The sequence below is a fragment of the Bos grunniens genome, chromosome 24 (assembly GCF_055505025.1).
Source record: "Bos grunniens cultivar Pamir isolate PY7600 chromosome 24, Bosgru_T2T1.0, whole genome shotgun sequence".
NCBI lineage: Eukaryota > Metazoa > Chordata > Mammalia > Artiodactyla > Bovidae > Bos > Bos grunniens.
The window spans coordinates 1,458,942-1,475,468 of NC_141188.1; the positions used below are offsets into that span (position 1 = coordinate 1,458,942).

The 16,527-nt window shown below is 42.5% G+C and overlaps 1 long non-coding RNA gene across 1 annotated transcript in view; it reads left to right on the forward strand.

The window, feature by feature from the left end:
* Positions 1-8,637: 8,637 nt before the first annotated feature.
* The window catches only part of LOC147345784 (uncharacterized), a 40,326-nt gene continuing 32,436 nt past the window's right edge, over positions 8,638-16,527 (forward strand). The window contains exon 1 of the long non-coding RNA XR_015153625.1: positions 8,638-8,808. This is a non-coding gene — a long non-coding RNA (uncharacterized LOC147345784). The remainder of the gene's footprint in view (positions 8,809-16,527) is intronic.

Here is a 16,527-nt window from a genome sequence, read left to right on the forward strand (position 1 = left end):
ACAGCACACACACATTAGCTAGAATCTATTTCTGTTGTTTGCAACCAAAACTTTTTACATTACACAGTTTGGATCCTGGCTCTAAAACTTACTAGCTTTGAAACTTTTTGCAAGTACTCACTCAGTCATGTCCGACTAACCCTATGGACTGCAGCATGCCAGCCTTCCCTGTCCTTTCCCATCTCCCGGAGGTTACTCAAACTCATGTCCATTGAGTCAGTTATGCCATCTAACCATCTCGTCCTCTGGCATCCCCTTCTCCTCCTGCCTTCAATCTTTCCCAGCATCAGGGTCTTTTCTAATGTGTGGGCTCTTCACATCGAGTGGCCAAAGAATTGGAGCTTCAGCTTCAGCATCAGTCCTTCCAATGAATATTCAGAACTGATCTCCTTTAGGATTGACTGGGACAGGTACACACTGCTATACTTAAAATGGATAACCAACAGGGACCCATGATATAGCACAAGGAACTGTGCTCAATGGCAGCCTGGCTGGGGGAGAATGGATACATGTATATGTATGGGTGAGACCCTTCATTGTTCATGTGAAACTACCACAACACTGTTAATTGGTTATACTCCAACACAAAATAAAATGTTAAAAAAAAAAATAGCATCACCACAGACTTTCTTAGAACTTCCTGTTATTTCCAGAGTTCTTCAAAGCCTGTCCTTGAAGGGGGCACAACAAAATATTTTAAGGTAAAAAATATTTAAAGCAGATGGATGGCATTTTCAGTATATAGCTTCAGTGTTTCTGTTTGTTTGTGCCTTCTTCCTCTCTGAAGGTATGTTTCAGATCCAAAGCAGTGGTGCTGAGTTGGAGCCTGCACAGGATTTGCCTGCCTGACCCAGGGCTCCAAAAATTATAGCAACAAATATAAGACAATTTTTAAAAAAGATTTATTTTTATTTATTTATCTGGCTGAGCCAGGTCTTTGTTAGGGCATGTGGGATGTAGTTCCCTGACCAGGGATAGAACCCAGGTCCCCTGGACCACCAGGGAATTCACCCAGACAATATTTTGATCCACATGCCACAATTAAGACCTGGCACAGCCAAATAAATAAAAACAAATATATATTTTTTTAATTAACCATTAGTTTTGGACTTACAGAGGATTCCCCCAAATGCTAGATCTGAAATTTTGTTACTCTCACTTGACATGTAATATTCCCTCTCAGGTTTAAATTAGAGCTGCAGAGAAAGCCAATAGTTTTAAAACCTCAGGGTTTTAAACCATAGATAATGTCTTCCTGCAGTTGCCTGCTGATACCACTCCACTGGAATAAGGGGAAATAAAGGAGGTTCAGATGAGCCCTCACATTCTTAGCTCCTAACAGCTAAGTTGCAAAGACGTAAGAAATTATTTCATTACAGTATTATTAATTGGCTGCTATAAAAATACACATGAGCAGGCAAATATATAAAGCATGGTCACTGAGTCTAGATCTGCTCAGTTAAAAATCACATATTTCCTTTTTTATTGCTATTTATTCATGTTTGACATTTCTTCTATTTAAATTGATTGAAGTTGTGTGTGTGTGTTTTAATTTTTATTTATCTGTTTAGGCTAAGCCACTCGGCTTGCAGAATCTTAGTCCCCAACCAGGGATTGACCCTGGCCCTCGGCAATGAACATACAGAGTCCTAAGCTCTGGACTGCCAGGGAATTCCTTAAACCAATTGTTTTCAATCTTTTATTTTATTTTTTTCAGGGCTATAAAACTCTTTGAGGGTATGATGAAAACTATGAATCTTCTCCCTAGAAAAATTCATATTAACATTGCTGCTGCTGCTGCTAAGTCACTTCAGTCGTGTCTGACTCTGTGTGATCCCACAGACGGCAGCCACCAGGCTCCCCCGTCCCTGGGATTCTCCAGGCAAGAACACTGGAATGGGTTGCCATTTCCTTCTCCAATGCATAAAAGTGAAAAGTGAAAGGGAAGTCGCTCAGTCGTGTCCGACTCTTAGTGACCCCATGGACTGAAGCCTACCAAGCTCCTCCATCCATGGGATTTTCCAGGCAAAGTACTGGAGTGGGGTGCCATTGCCTTCTCCGCATATTAACATTATATTTTGCTTATACCAGGTTAAAAACTTCTGTTGTAAGCTCAGAAACTCTCTTTTCCCAGTTTAAGTAGAAAACAATCTGACTGATTCTAAGCACGATTTCTGATTAAGACAAAGCAGCTTTTCCAGGTCCTCCCTAAGGTTTTGCATGTTTTTTTGTTTGTTTGTTTTTGTTTTTTCCTTCCTGGTTCTTCAGAGCTACAAATCATTTGAATTAGGCTCTTTTTTTCAAATCAATTTGAATAAAGTTTGGTTTTCAGGAGATGGGCCTGGCTGAGCAAAAGAGCCCTCTTGGTAATAGTCTTCCTGAAGCAGGCAAATGGAGGTATCCTGCCCTGGTTTTTGTCATTATCCTTTTACAGTTTTTTCCTCTGTCCACTCTAGAAGATGGGCAGTGTGCATATCTGCATGTCCACACTGGTTCACAGTATAGACCACTCAGATGCTTTCATACAACATACAAAAAAATTATAAGACAAAGCAAGTTGTCTTCCCTCCTTCTACATACAAACCTTGCTGTTGTTTTTTCATGACCTCTTTCCCCCTTAATGGCTGTCCTTGCATGTTCCCCTTTAATTTTTCTTTGGATAAAGGGGAAGAAAAAGGGCTTCTGGCCCTTGCCCCCAGTGTGTGCTTCTAGTGTCATGCTTAAAGGCAAGGATAGGTCCTCTGGAAAAGTTCCAGTGGTAACACACCTCCAATCCCATCTTCAAAGCCATTCTTCACACTGTCACCATTGCACAACTTCACTAAAGACTTATTAGGTCTGCATTACAGGTATAAAGACAAGTCTTGACTATAATGGAGATTACGGTCTACTAAAAGAGGGTTTTTTTAACAAAAAAAATGTATATATTTAAGGTGATGTTTTAGTATATGTACACATTGTGGGATGCTTACCACAATCAAACTATGTAACATATCCATCACCTCCCATAGTCACTGTGTGTGTGTGCATGTGTGCATGTGTGTGCATGTGTGTGCTTCTGTGTGTGTGATTACCCTTGAGATCTACTCTTCTAGCAAATTTCAAGTATATAATATATTATTATTAACAATAGTCACCATGATCCCTGGGCAGGAAGATCCCCTGAAGAAGTAAATGGCAACCCACTCCAGTATTCTTGCCTGGAGAATCCCATGGACAGAGGAACCTGGTGGGCTACAGTCCATGGGGTTGCAAAAGTGGGACACAACTTAGCGACTAAACTACCACCACCATCACCACATAGTCACCATGCTGTACTTAAGGTCTCTAGAACTTATTCCTTTTATAACTGAAGGTTTGTACCCTTTGATCAATATCTCCACACTTCCCTCCTCCCCAACTTTGGCTAACCACTACTCTATTCAGGGAAGTATTTTTTAAAAGGTCTGTTAGTCATTTTTCAGCTCAAAAACCTTCAGAGACTCGATAATGGCTACAGAATCCTTAGCATGCTAGCCTAGGTACACCATGAATTTACCTTTTTGGTTCATCCTCCTTCCTCTCCCTTCATGCACTATCTGTACAGACACACTGAACTTCAGATCAGAGAATGTGGTACAAAACTGGTGCTTCTCTGCTAATGTGGTTTTCTGAATGTGCTCACCTGAATCCTAAACTCAGTAGTGCACAGTAGGTGCTCAATAAAACCTTGTCTCAATCAGCGGAATGAATGAACACAACAGTGGAGGTGAGTGGTTTAAGGATTAAAGCTAGTGGCAAAGAAAGTACAACTCAACATTAGGAACCGAGCACTGGGGTTAGACTCAGGATAATCGGGTTTTTATTTGGTGTTTACAGAGCAGAACACGGTTGAGTTTCTCCACTAACACACAGCTCACTCATTGTACGCTGCAGTATCATCAGAGAAGGAAATAGAGATTACCAGGAAATGATCAGGAAATAGGGTACGGATGTGAGAGTTGGACTGTGAAGAAGGCTGAGCACCGAAGAATTGATGCTTTTGAACTGTGGTGTTGGAGAAGACTCTTGAGAGTCCCTTGGACTGCAAGGAGATCCAACCAGTCCATTCTGAAGGAGATCAGCCCTGGGATTTCTTTGGAAGGAATGATGCTAAAGCTGAAAGTCCAGTACCTTGGCCACCTCATGCGAAGAGTTGACTCATTGGAAAGGACTCTGATGCTGGGAGGGATTGGGGGCAAGAGGAGAAGGGGACGACAGAGGATGAGATGGCTGAATGGCATCACTGACTCGATGGATGTGAGTCTCAGTGAACTCTGGGAGTTGATGATGGACAGGGAGGCCTGGCGTGCTGAGATTCATGGGGTCGCAAAGAATCGCACACAACTGAGCGACTAATCTGATGTGATCTGATCTAGATTTAAATATGACTTCATCTTATATTCAACTAGGTGGAAACAAAGAGAAACTATAAGACAATGCAAAGACCTAGTGCTTTGATAAGCATAAAAGTAATTATTTGTTGGTTGTTAATTTCATATATGATGATGCACCTGGTCATTTAACTGCTAATACAGAGCAAAATGTAATTCCCGGGGTCACTACCAAGGCTCATGAGAAGCCCAGGAGGACCTGAGAGAAGAGCTCTCCAAAGAGTCTCCATCTTTTTCATGCAGTGATCACTGCTCTCACCTCTTTAAGTCTTTCTCTTCAAGTCTTTCTCCTCAAGCCTCTAGCGCTGGTGTTGCCATAGCTCCTGTTTCTGTGACTCCGTCTAGCCCCCACCCCTTCCAGTAGGCCAATCACTACCTATAAATCTTTTCCCTGGCATCCGGGGTCTCTTAGGCAACAATGTGTGGTCTCTTGATTGGCTGGGAGATCCTGGCGGGCTGGCTCCAAATTTGGGCACAGGGACAGAATGGAAAAGTGGGAGGGCCCAGAGGGTGGGAAAGGCTGCCATCTCTCAATAGAGTGCTAGGACGAATATACAGCCAATCCTGAAACAATCAGCATTAAATGCCCCCATTCAAGCTGTAAGTATTGTCCAAATCAGGCCAACCTACTGAGCACGCCCAGTTACACCGTTCAGGTCACTCCGGGGTTCTGAAACGTAAACTCCGTTTCTCCGGGTTTTTAGAGTGGCCAACAGGTAAAAGAAGGTTGCAGGAAAAACAATTCTGGAGAGGTTCAATGAAAGAATAGCACCTGCACACAGGAAGGGAAAGAACGTGGGAAAATTGCCCAACACACAAACTCAGCAATGCTTCAACATGAATTGTAATTTATTGGATTAAGGAATTCAGGCCGACTAACAGATACACCAGGGAACCAGCAGATGGCATGCCTGAATAAGGATAACTCCAAATTTGGGAAATTTTCTGATCTGGTCTAATTTCATTAATGAAATTTATGAAGCATCTACCATGTAATGAGAGGCAGAGTGAGAATGCAAGAATAAAAAAAAAAAAGAAATCTAATGAGGATTTGAAAGTACAATGTAGAAATAACTACTGGTATAGAACTATAAACTAATGCTAGAGAAAAACAACATTTCAGAAGGGACATCTGGGAAGTGTAAAACAGTTCTTATGGGCAGCAGCTAACCAAATTCAAAAAAGAAGACTTTTCTCATTATCGCACGTTCTCTAAAATACATAACAATGTACTCTCTTCCAAGGTAAATAAATGTAAACCCTATGTTTATATTGTTTCATTGTTTTGAAATAGGCAGCATTCGTATATCTCCCGTTTAAAAAGAAAATGAAAAGTAAAGCTCATAGAGGTTGCTGCTTTCTTTAGAGTTGACAAAGGATCAGTAAGTGGCCAAATCGAAACTTATGTTGTCTGAATTCCATCCCAGTGGTTTTAAGTATGGTTGTATGTTTTATGATCAGGTTGTACGTAAAATGAATAAACAAAGACTTTTGCAGGGGTGGAGGCCTGGGGGAGGTAAGTAGATGCAATACTAAGTTACCATGTATTACCGGTTAACATGGATGGTTTCAAAATGGGTTCATCCAGAAAGAGACCAGTTTTAACAACTCCCTGGGAGAGTGTTGGGTCTCGGTGAAGTTCCTGAGCTACCAGGGAAGCCCTAAAGACTTTCTATTGGTGGTTATAACATTGAATGAAAGAAATATGGGATTAAAGAGAGCCCGACACTTTATCCCTGTTAGATCTGAATGTTTTTATCCCTGAAAATAAAGTCCCTTTCATTGATCCTCTCAACTAGCATCCTCTGGACCTCTCCTTGTTCAGCCCTTCACATTGTGTTCACGGTGAGCACATTGGCTCAATGTCCTCGAAAATTTAACATTACTTTCATTTAAAATTTTTTAAAATTCCTTTTAAAAATATTTATTTGGCTGCACTGGATCTTAGTTGCAGCACACAAGATCTTGGATCTTTAGTTGCAGTTTGTGGGATCTAGTTCCCAGTTGTTCTTCAGTCGCTAAGTCGTGTGTGACTCTGAAACCCCATCAACTGCTGCACTCCAGGCTTCCCTGTCTTGCACTAGTTCCCAGACCAGGGATTTAACCTAGGTCCTCTGCATTGGAAGGGTGGAATCTTAGTTACTGGACCACCAGGGAAGCCCCTCAACATTATTTTTAAAGGGAACATTTCAACCATAAAGAAAAGTTTACAGACTTGCCTAAGAAACACCCTTTTCTCCCTGCAGAGATTTTTAAAAATGTTAACCTTTTGCTTCATGTGTGTGATTAAGAGTTGAAGCCTCTTTTACATGCTGCCCAGATCTCATTTCCCACCCTGCCTGCCTAGAGGCATCCACTGTCATAAAATTTAGTGTGCTGCCTACTTGTCTACTTTTTATGCTTATTATATATACATGTTTGGCCTTGTAAACAGTGTGACTGTTTTAAAGAGCTATCATAATTTACATACTTTGTAGTTCGCTTCTTTCACTCAGTGGTCTATTTCTGAGTGGTCTATTTCTGTATCATGTTGATACATTCAACGATAATTTCTACATCATTCCCACCTCCCACTAGGAGCCAAGATATGTTCTATGCCTGACAGTTTTCACAAGACCATGTGTAAATTGCATAAAAATGTGAGAGCAGCACATCTCTAGAGGATCTGAAGGTACAAGGGATCTAGAAGTACCCGAAGCAGGTCTATACTGCTTTTCATAAATGCTCTTAGCTGCTTCACTCACTCACCTTCAGTAGAGGCAGTGTTGGCTCCACAAGACACAATGACTTGATAAGAATCAGCCTATGGATCAATGTTATTTTAAAAAAAAAAAAAAAGTATTACTGCATTAGTATTTATTAACGACATTGAAAATGTCATTTCAGATCCCTTTTATGGTGCAATTCGCATAGCTCATCTTCTGAAATCAAACGATATTTATGACTGTCTAAGCTCAGTATTTATTATCATTTAGGGAGCATCGTTAAAACAGATTGTTTCACTGGTGGCTCAAACAGTAAAGAATCTGGCTGCAATGCAGGAGACCTGGGTTCCATCCCTGGGTCAGGAAGATCCCCTGGAGAAGGGAATGGCAACCCACTCCAGTATTCTTGCCTGGAGAAGTCCATGGACAGAGGAACCTGGTGGGCTACAGTCCATTGGGTCACAAAGAGTCGGACACGACTGAGGGACTAACACTTCCACTTTTCTTTGTATAAAATAGTTGCCTATAATTAAAGATGCCACAGAGATGTGTCCCAAGGGTTTGGACAAACCACAGATTATATAGCTGTTTTTGGTCAGTCTCCTAACATGGGGTGGCAAAGATTCAGACAGAAGATTATACTAAAATACACCATTTTAACCAAGTGTACAATTGAAGAACGTTAAGTACAGTCATACTATGCTACAAGATCAAAGTATTTCTTTAAGTCCTGTGTGCTACCATAGAACAAAATGATGCCTGTGAAGTCTAGGTTGAAAAGGGAGGGAAAGGAAGAGAAAGGAAGGTAGGTAAAATGATAGAGGCAAAGGTAACAGCTTTGGCTTGGAATGAGTGAATCCAGACTCAGCCCTTAAAACGCTGCCTGGCTTTGGCTAAGTCTTTTTAACCTTTCTGGACCGTTCTTTTCTGGGTCTGAATAATGACAGCTTAGGTTTAGATGATTTCTAAGGAATCTTTAAGTTCTAGAATAGCTTATGGAGAAAAAAATAAAATCACTTACGAAGAAAAAGAGAGAAGAAACATTTCCCAAAGAACAGAAGATGGGGAATGCCACCAATAACCTCAAGCCCCACCTGCTGACTAAAGTGGGTGTCAGTAAAGAGGGTATCTGCTCTGCTGCTTCAGCCTGGAGCTCTGCAATATGAAAGCTGACTACTTCTATCTGCACCCAGTACCACTCTCAGCACCCACCTCTTAATCAATTCCAATCCCCGGGTTCCCAGGGGGCACGCTGGTTCTCAAACAGGTTTTGGTGGTCTCTCAATAATAGCGTTCCAGGCTTGAGTGATGAGAGTCGCTGCACTGTCTCAGCAGGGAAGGGAGGGAGAGCTTTGCAAAGGGGACTGAGGGCATTTAAGAAAAGCTTCCAGAGCACAGAACGACTCCGTTGGAGCAGGACAGGGCCAGGCATCAGCCTCGGCGCGAGGTAAAGTGCAACGAAACCTGCAGACGGGTATCCAGAAGCTGGGCTCAAAATAGGAGCGCTCAGGCGAGCGTGCGCAGTGCGCCTGCGCAGTACGTGCGTGCGCATGTGCCGCGGCCATCGCGAAAGCTCTCGGTTGCTTGGAGGCGCACGCTAGTGGTCCTCGCTGGCTCCGTTTACCTGAGGGACCTTTGGCCGCCCCCGGCCGGCGTCGCAGCCCCCCGGGAGCCCAGCCCTGAGGTGTGAGGTGAGCCCCGGGTCGTGCAGGCCCCTTCCCGTCCTGCTCAGCGGGAAAAGGACTTGGGAGTGGGGACTTAGGAGGTGCCGCCGCGGCTGCCCGCTCCTCGGTCTAAGCCTGTGCTAAAGAGCCACGAGCAGCTGCGGCACCTCCTCCTCAAGGATCGTTATTCTCGTCTCTGACAAAACAAAAGCCTTGGGCGCTGTGCTGTGGAGGGGTGTCTCCGGGCTCTCTCGGGGTGGGTGGCGGGCCGGCAGGGGAGCCCGGGTTTGGGGCTGGGCGGACTGTGTGCACGGACTGGATGAACCCTCTCGGTCCCGAATCTGCGCCGAGCAACCGGGTCGAGTGTGGCCCACGCTCCCTGCACGCTGCCCTCGGCCCAGCCCTGGGGCTCGGTTGGCGCCGCAGGGGCGTGTGGCACTCCCGGGCCACTGGGGGCTGTGGGTGGAGCATGCAGCTGCTGGCGGGGAGGACGATGCACCGAGGGCTGGGTGCGGGGGTGCAGGCGGCATCGCAGCATCTGGACTGCTTCCTGTTTCTAGTCCTGAAAGTTGTCCCCTCTCCTCCCTCCCGTCAGTTTTGCAAAGTCTGCATATTCCTCCTCGAGGCTTTCCCCTCTGCCCCCTTGGACGCTCCGTGTGTTTGCCCTGGGGTACCTCGGGGAGGTTCATCCATAGCCTCTGAAATAAGGTTCTGTTAAACATTTCAAGACATTTTAACATCTTCCTAGAGGCCTTTTTCAGAATTAGTTGCCTTCCTTAATAAGAGAATAAGGGGTGTTTTTTTCTTTCTTTCTTCTTTTTTCTTAACAAAAACATATGCCACTAATTTAGGCAGAGGAGTCAACTCGAAGTTGCAAAATATCTAGGAAGGACAAAAGGTCTGGTTTTGGGCCCAGAATAAATGAAATTTTGAATTTTTGTTCCCTTCTGAATGTAGGCAGACAGAGCAGCAGAGCAGACCAGCAGCTATAGAAATAAATGACTGCTCTATAAGATTGGTCAAACAATATCTTATTTTATAGAAGTAGTTTGGAGAGACCTGTAATGTTTATATACGGGAATTGGGTTACTTGGCAAAGCCAATACCGCAGGAGCAAGGAAACAAACACTTGACAAGGGGGATGTTAACCTCCCTCTTGAGCCTTCTGAAGCCTTTGGTGGCATGCTAACAGTCAAAGGGATGGATAAATCCATAGTTCTGTTATTAAGAACCATTAACTCCTCAAGATAATGATTTCCCTCCGTCCTTTTTTTTTTTTAACCCATCCGTACTTTTAAGCAAATCAATACCATCTTTTTCCTCCATAAGAAGAAGGAAAAACAAAAAGTGTTTGTTTGAAGTACCAAACCACAACATAGAGGTAATAAGATAGGAAAGTGATGTAAAAGTTTAAGTGGGCAGGCTTGCAAGGATGTAGCTGAAAATAAAAGATAATTGAGATGCAGTTCTTCTTACAGTGTTGCCTTTTATTTAGTGAAATAAGAGGTTCCTCCTCTACTCCCCTCCCCACAAATGCTTTGAAACTGTCAGGAAAATAAGGTAATTAGTTTTCAGGAAGCATTTAACAGGAGGCTTCCTGTGTGCTGTTTTGGATCTGTCAGAAATTCTCTGTTCCTTATTAATTCCTAAATACTCAAGCGTCTCCCGGGGGCTGAGGAATCCAGGCATTTCCTTCATTAGATTTTCTATACGGAGATATGTACCCTCTCCTTCTTGTGAACCATACAGTAAAAGTGATTGTTTACAACTCTCTCTCTCTCTTTAATATGGATCGCCTATGTTTTATAAGTCTGGAATTTTAATCTTTATCTTTGCTGAGAATAACTACCTTGTAAGACAGTCTATATGCCCACACCATGTTAATTAAAACACCTTTGCTCCATCAGAGCTCTGATCCCCGTGTCTTTCTTTTTCTCTATCAGGCTATTTCTTTGGAGCACAGAAGCCCTCTGAATTCACTTTTCTGCCCAGGCTTCTAAGACCCTCTTGAGAAGGCGCTGTGTGCCTTCACCGCATCGAGAGGGAGCCTGAGGCCTCCGTGAACTGAGCGAGCCCCGTGCCAGGGGCTTTCTTGGCTTTCTGCGTAAACCAAGGAATATCAGCCTCTTTCTCTCCTTTACTTTCTTATCGTTGACTCTGGACCACCAGGGTCTGGTCCGTTAAAGGACCTCAACAATTAGTAAAGCCTATCGTCTTACCTTCTCTTTCCTCCTCCTCTGTTTTTTCTTTTTCTCTTCCACTAATATTCCCTGCCTCTACATCTCTCCTAAATCTACCAGTGCCCGATTAATAGAGGAAGAAAGGACTTTAGGTTCTTTGATCCCTTTTTTCATCTTAGGTACTGTATTCCTCTGACCTTTATTTTGTGCTTTGAACATTCAGGTGGATTTTTCTAGAGAGATCCCAGCCACGATTGAGATATTTGAAGTAGGGAGACTTGTTGCTGCTGCCACCAAGTCGCTTCAGTCGTGTCCGACTCTATGCGACCCCATAGACAGCAGCCCACAAGGCTACCGCATTCCTGGGATTCTCCAGGAAAGAACACTGGAGTGGGTTGCCATTTCCTTCTCCAATGCGTAAAAGTGAAAAGTGAAAGTGAAGTCGCTCAGTCGTGTCCGACTCTTGGCCATCTCATGGACTGCAGTGCACCAGGCTCCTCAGTCCATGGGATTCTCCAGGCAAGAGTACTGGAGTGGGGTGCCATTGCCTTCTCCGGGGAAGCTACATAGTAAAGTGCACGTTCTTTGTTTGTATAGCACAGTGTTGTGAGCGTGTCATCACTGGGCAAAGAGAGGGGGTTTTAAACTCACTGTAAGTCCTCTGTTGCCCACTTGACAGGCAAAACATCTCTCTCCCCGACTTAAATTTCGTAAGTGTTAGTAAAACTGTGAGATTTCATACTGAAAACTTATTCTGAGCATGTTAGTTTGTTGATGGTAGACTGCTGTTGACTTTTATTTTCTTCAGGAGACATGTGCTAGGAAACAGTTCTTACTGCATCTTTACTTTCTTTCACAGGGAAGAGCAGTGTTGGCCTGAAGCGTTTTTTAACCTCTAAATCTCTAGAATTAGAGACATTTAAAGCTGCAGCTGCCCACAAAAAGAGCAGTAGTGCAAATGAAAAGCAAAACTTTGAAATATGTATGAGAGGAATTGTTCAGTATAGATTTGGGAGAAGCGTCGCAGCGTCTTAAGGAAAGAAGTGAAGGTTTTTAATAGTGGCATTTCCAGAAGGTTAGGAATGAATGTTTGAAGAGTACCAGCTCCTCTTTGAGTAGAAATTAATTTTAACTGACTGTTGCATCAGAAATGACGAATCTGTCTTTGAGTTACAATTTGTTATGCTGAGAACTAGCAACAGTTTTGGGGGATCCAAGGAATGCGCTGTGAATGAAGTTTAAGAAAAAAACAACTAGGCTGCTGCTGCTCCTGCTAAGTCACTTCAGTCATGTCTGACTCTGTGCAACCCCATGGACTGCAGCCTACTAGGTTCCTCCATCCACGGGATCTTCCAGGCAAGGGTACTGGAGTGGGGTGCCATTGCCTTCTCCAAAAAACTAGGCTAGTAGGCCTAAAAAAAAAAAAATCCTGGTCCTCAAAGTTTATCTCATTAAACTAATTTTATAGTTAAAACATGCAACCATGCTAAAGGGGAAAAAAAATCAGGAGCTTGTTATTAGAGCATTTCCTGAACACATTTTAATGGAACAGGGAAACGAGGCTGGAATTTCAACCAGGTTTGTTTTTGTTTTTTTTTTTAAAGTCCAGACTCTGGCCATCTTTTAGGACTTCCTGGTGGCTCAGATGGTTAAGTGTCTGCCTACAATGTGGGAGACCTGGGTTCACTCCCTGGGTTGGGAAGATCCCCTGGAGAAAGAAATGGCAACCCACTCCAGTACTATTGCCTGGAAAATCCCATGGACAGAGAGGCCTGGTAGGCTACAGTCCATGGGGTCACAAAGAGTCGGAAACGACTGAGAGACTCCACTTCACTTCTGGCCATCTTTTAACTTTCCGGTTTTAGTTTTAAAAGATCTTCTGCTTCTGCTGTTTCTAGAATTAAAAGTATATATAAGTTGTAAGATGGACTGGATTTTGATGCCTACTATTCATTTTAGTTTTGAACTTTATTTGTTTTTCCTGTATTTTTTTAAGCCCCATCACTCAGCACACTGGAAGATTAGATTATCTTTTGTAATCAGTAGATGACTAGACGGACTTTAAAAATGAGATAATGTAGCAAAGTGATACCTAGAGATTTGTAAGAATCTAGGCCCTATGAATTAAATATGCTGCTGCTAAATCGCTTCAGTCATTTCCAACTCTGTGCGACCCCATAGACGGCAGCCTACCAGGCTCCTCCGCCCATGGGATTTTCCAGGCAAGAGTACTGGAGTGGGTTGCCATTGCCTTCTCCGATGAACTAAATATGGAGCAGAGATCAGCCCTGGGATTTCTTTGGAAGGAATGATGCTAAAGCTGAAATTCCAGTACTTTGGCCACCTCATGTGAAGAATTAAATCATTGGAAAAGACTCTGATGCTGTGAGGGATTGGGGGCAGGAGGAGAAGGGGATGACAGAGGATGAGATGGCTGGATGGCATCACTGACTTGATGGACGTGAGTCTGGGTGAACTCCGGGAGTTGGTGATGGACAGGGAGGCCTGGCGTGCTGCGATTCATGGGGTCGCAAAGAGTCGGACACGACTTAGCGACTGAACTGAACTGATGCTTTAGCAACCAGAAAACAGTATCCTGAGAATGAATTTATTTTTTAAACAAGATATGGAAAACAAAAGGCCAAAACCCACATGAGTTTTAGGAAAAGGAATCTAGCACTTCGAGCAGTGATATGCTCTCAGTGTGTACTTTGCTCTCTTACAAGATGATGATTTCCTTGAGAGAAGAAGCTTTAGAGGTAGTGAGTGCTAATCCTTATAATGCAGTCTTGGAAAACTCTGAAAGAAGACAAAAGAATATCCTCCAGTTCCCATTGTAGCCAGTGTGTTTGAGGCAACCTTTAATTTGTGAATTGGAAACGCAAAATGCTATGTATATGTATAGTGTGTCCAGATAAGTAAATCTAAGCTGAGAAAGATGAAAGGAATCACTTTCTGTACAGAAAGTGTGAATTGGAATAGAATTGCTAGTATCTTTTGTTGCAGGGCCTTGCTGACAAGCCCCCAGGGCCCACTTTTGTCATTGTCTCTTCTGGGATTCTGCCGGCTTTCTTTCCTCTTCACAGTTGCCATCTCTTGCTTTTCCCACCTGAGTTCTTTGGGTCTGGCTTTGTAGCCAGCCTATGAAGACAGTCTTCCAAGATTGCATGCCCTTTATTGCTGCTCTTCAGGACAAATACTCAACTTATTTTCAGGGCTTTTACTTTTTAACATGAAAAGGGAACTGGTAAATTGGGGAATATCAGATTCCTGATGTTACACATTGATAAAAATTAAACAGAACTGGACATGGAACAACAGACTGGTTCCAAATAGGAAAAGGAATACGTCAAAGCTGTGTATTGTCACCCTGCTTATTTAATTTATATGCAGAGTACATCATGAGAAACGCTGGGCTGGAGGAAGCACAAGCTGAAATTAAGATTGCCAGGAGAAATATCAATAACCTCAGATATGCAGATGACACCACCTTTATAGCAGAAAGTGAAGAAGAATTAAAGAGCCTCTTGATGAACGTGCAAGAGGAGAGTGAAAAAGTTGGCTTAAAGCTCAACATGCAGAAAACGAAGATCATGGCATCTGGTCCCATCACTTCATGGGAAATAGATGGGGAAACAGTATCAGACTTTATTTTGGGGGCTCCAGAATCACTGCAGATGGTGATTTTAGCCATGGAATGAAAAGACGCTTACTCCTTGGAAAAAAATTTATGACCAACCTAGATACTATATTAAAAACCAGAGATATTACTTTGCCAACGAAGGTCCGTCTATTCAAGGCTATGGTTTTTCCTGTGGTCATGTATGGATGTGAGAGTTGGGCTGTGAAGAAAGCTGAGCACTGAAGAATTGATGCTTTTGAACTGTGGTGTTGGAGAAGACTCTTCAGAGTCCCTTGGACTGCAAGGAGATCCAACCAGTCCATCCTAAAGGAGGTCAGTCCTGGGTGTTCATTGAAAAGACTGATGTTGAAGCTGAAACTCCAATACTTTGGCTACCTCATGCGAAGAATTGACTCTGGAAAAGACCCTGATTCTGGGAGGGATTGGGGTCAGGAAGAGAAGGGGATGACAGAGGATGAGGTGGCTGGATGGCATCACCAACTCAATGGATATGAGTTTGGGTAAACTCTTGGAGTTGGTGATGGACAGGGAGTCCTGGCTTGCTGTGATTTACGGGGTCGCAAAGAGTCGGACATGACTGAGTGACTGAACTGAACTTTTTATCATCAAAAGAGAACTGGTAAATTGGGGAATATCAGATTTCTGATGTTACACATTGATAAAATTTAAAATGTAGGGTTAAATGTATCTAGTTCTTTTTGTTTTCTGATGAAATAGTCATCAGGTCACTTAATTGGAAATTAGTTTTCCACATATATTGCTCTGTAAAGAAGTGAATGTCTTCGCTCAGGGTTAGGGCGTGAAAAACTGTTGCCAGACCCCTCACTTTTTACTGGTCCTTGATGCCTGAGACTGTTCCCTCCAGTTAATCCACCAATTCCCTTTATTCAACTGAGATTCTGCAGATTGCTATAGTAAAAGATATAATATCAAAAAGAATGGAAAAAATCTTTTAACCTTTATGTGATCAGTTGCTGTATTTGGTCAGTATTTCCTGGTTTCCTCAGTCTTCTGTGTCCTCTCTGAAACTTACAGCTTCTTCAAGGATGGTTCTCTTAGGAAAAAGGACTGTTGCTATGCATACTCACTTGATCCTGATTAGAAGCATTCATTTCATTATGTTATTGAAAAGCAACTTAGAATATATATCAAAAGTTTTTTTTTTTAATGTGCATAATATTTGGTTCAGCTGAGAGGTGATCTGATTTTTTTCAGTATTCAAAACCAATTTTTGACCCATTCTAAATTTATCATCATTTTTTTTGCTTTTCTTGCTACCTGTAGTAGGGTATTTTTGTGTCCCTTGGCTTGTTATTTAATCAACAGCCAGTAAATCATTGATTCAAGTAGTAGTATTGTCAGCACACATTCATAGATTTAGCACTTAATGTTCCCATACATAAATAACGTGCGACAGACTTTAAAATAACATTGCAGCATTTATAATACTTTACTACTTTTTTGTTTTGTTTTTGTTTTTTGACCACGCTTTGCAGCTTGTGGGACCTTAATTCCCTGACCAGTGATGAAATGCGAGCTCCCTGACATAGAAGTGTGGAGTCCTAATCACTGGATTGCCAGGGAAGTCCCTATAATATTGTATTTTTAAACAGTTCAGGTAATTTTATTCTGTTCTGTGTATGTATATTTTTGACAGAAGTGGGAGACTATATGCTGTTTTGTAAACCATTTAAAATTTTATTTTTCAGTTTTTGTATTGTTACTGTCTTTTGAAGTCAGTGTATACAGATCCTGCTCATCATTTTTAGTTAGTGTATTATATGTTGGTTGTACCTTAGTTTAACCAATTCCTTATTGGCAGACTTTCAGATTGTCTCTGGGTTTTTGTACTAACATTTCAGTTATACATCATGTGTACTTGTGTTTACTTTCTTAGCATAAATTGTAGAACAGGTCTGCTGA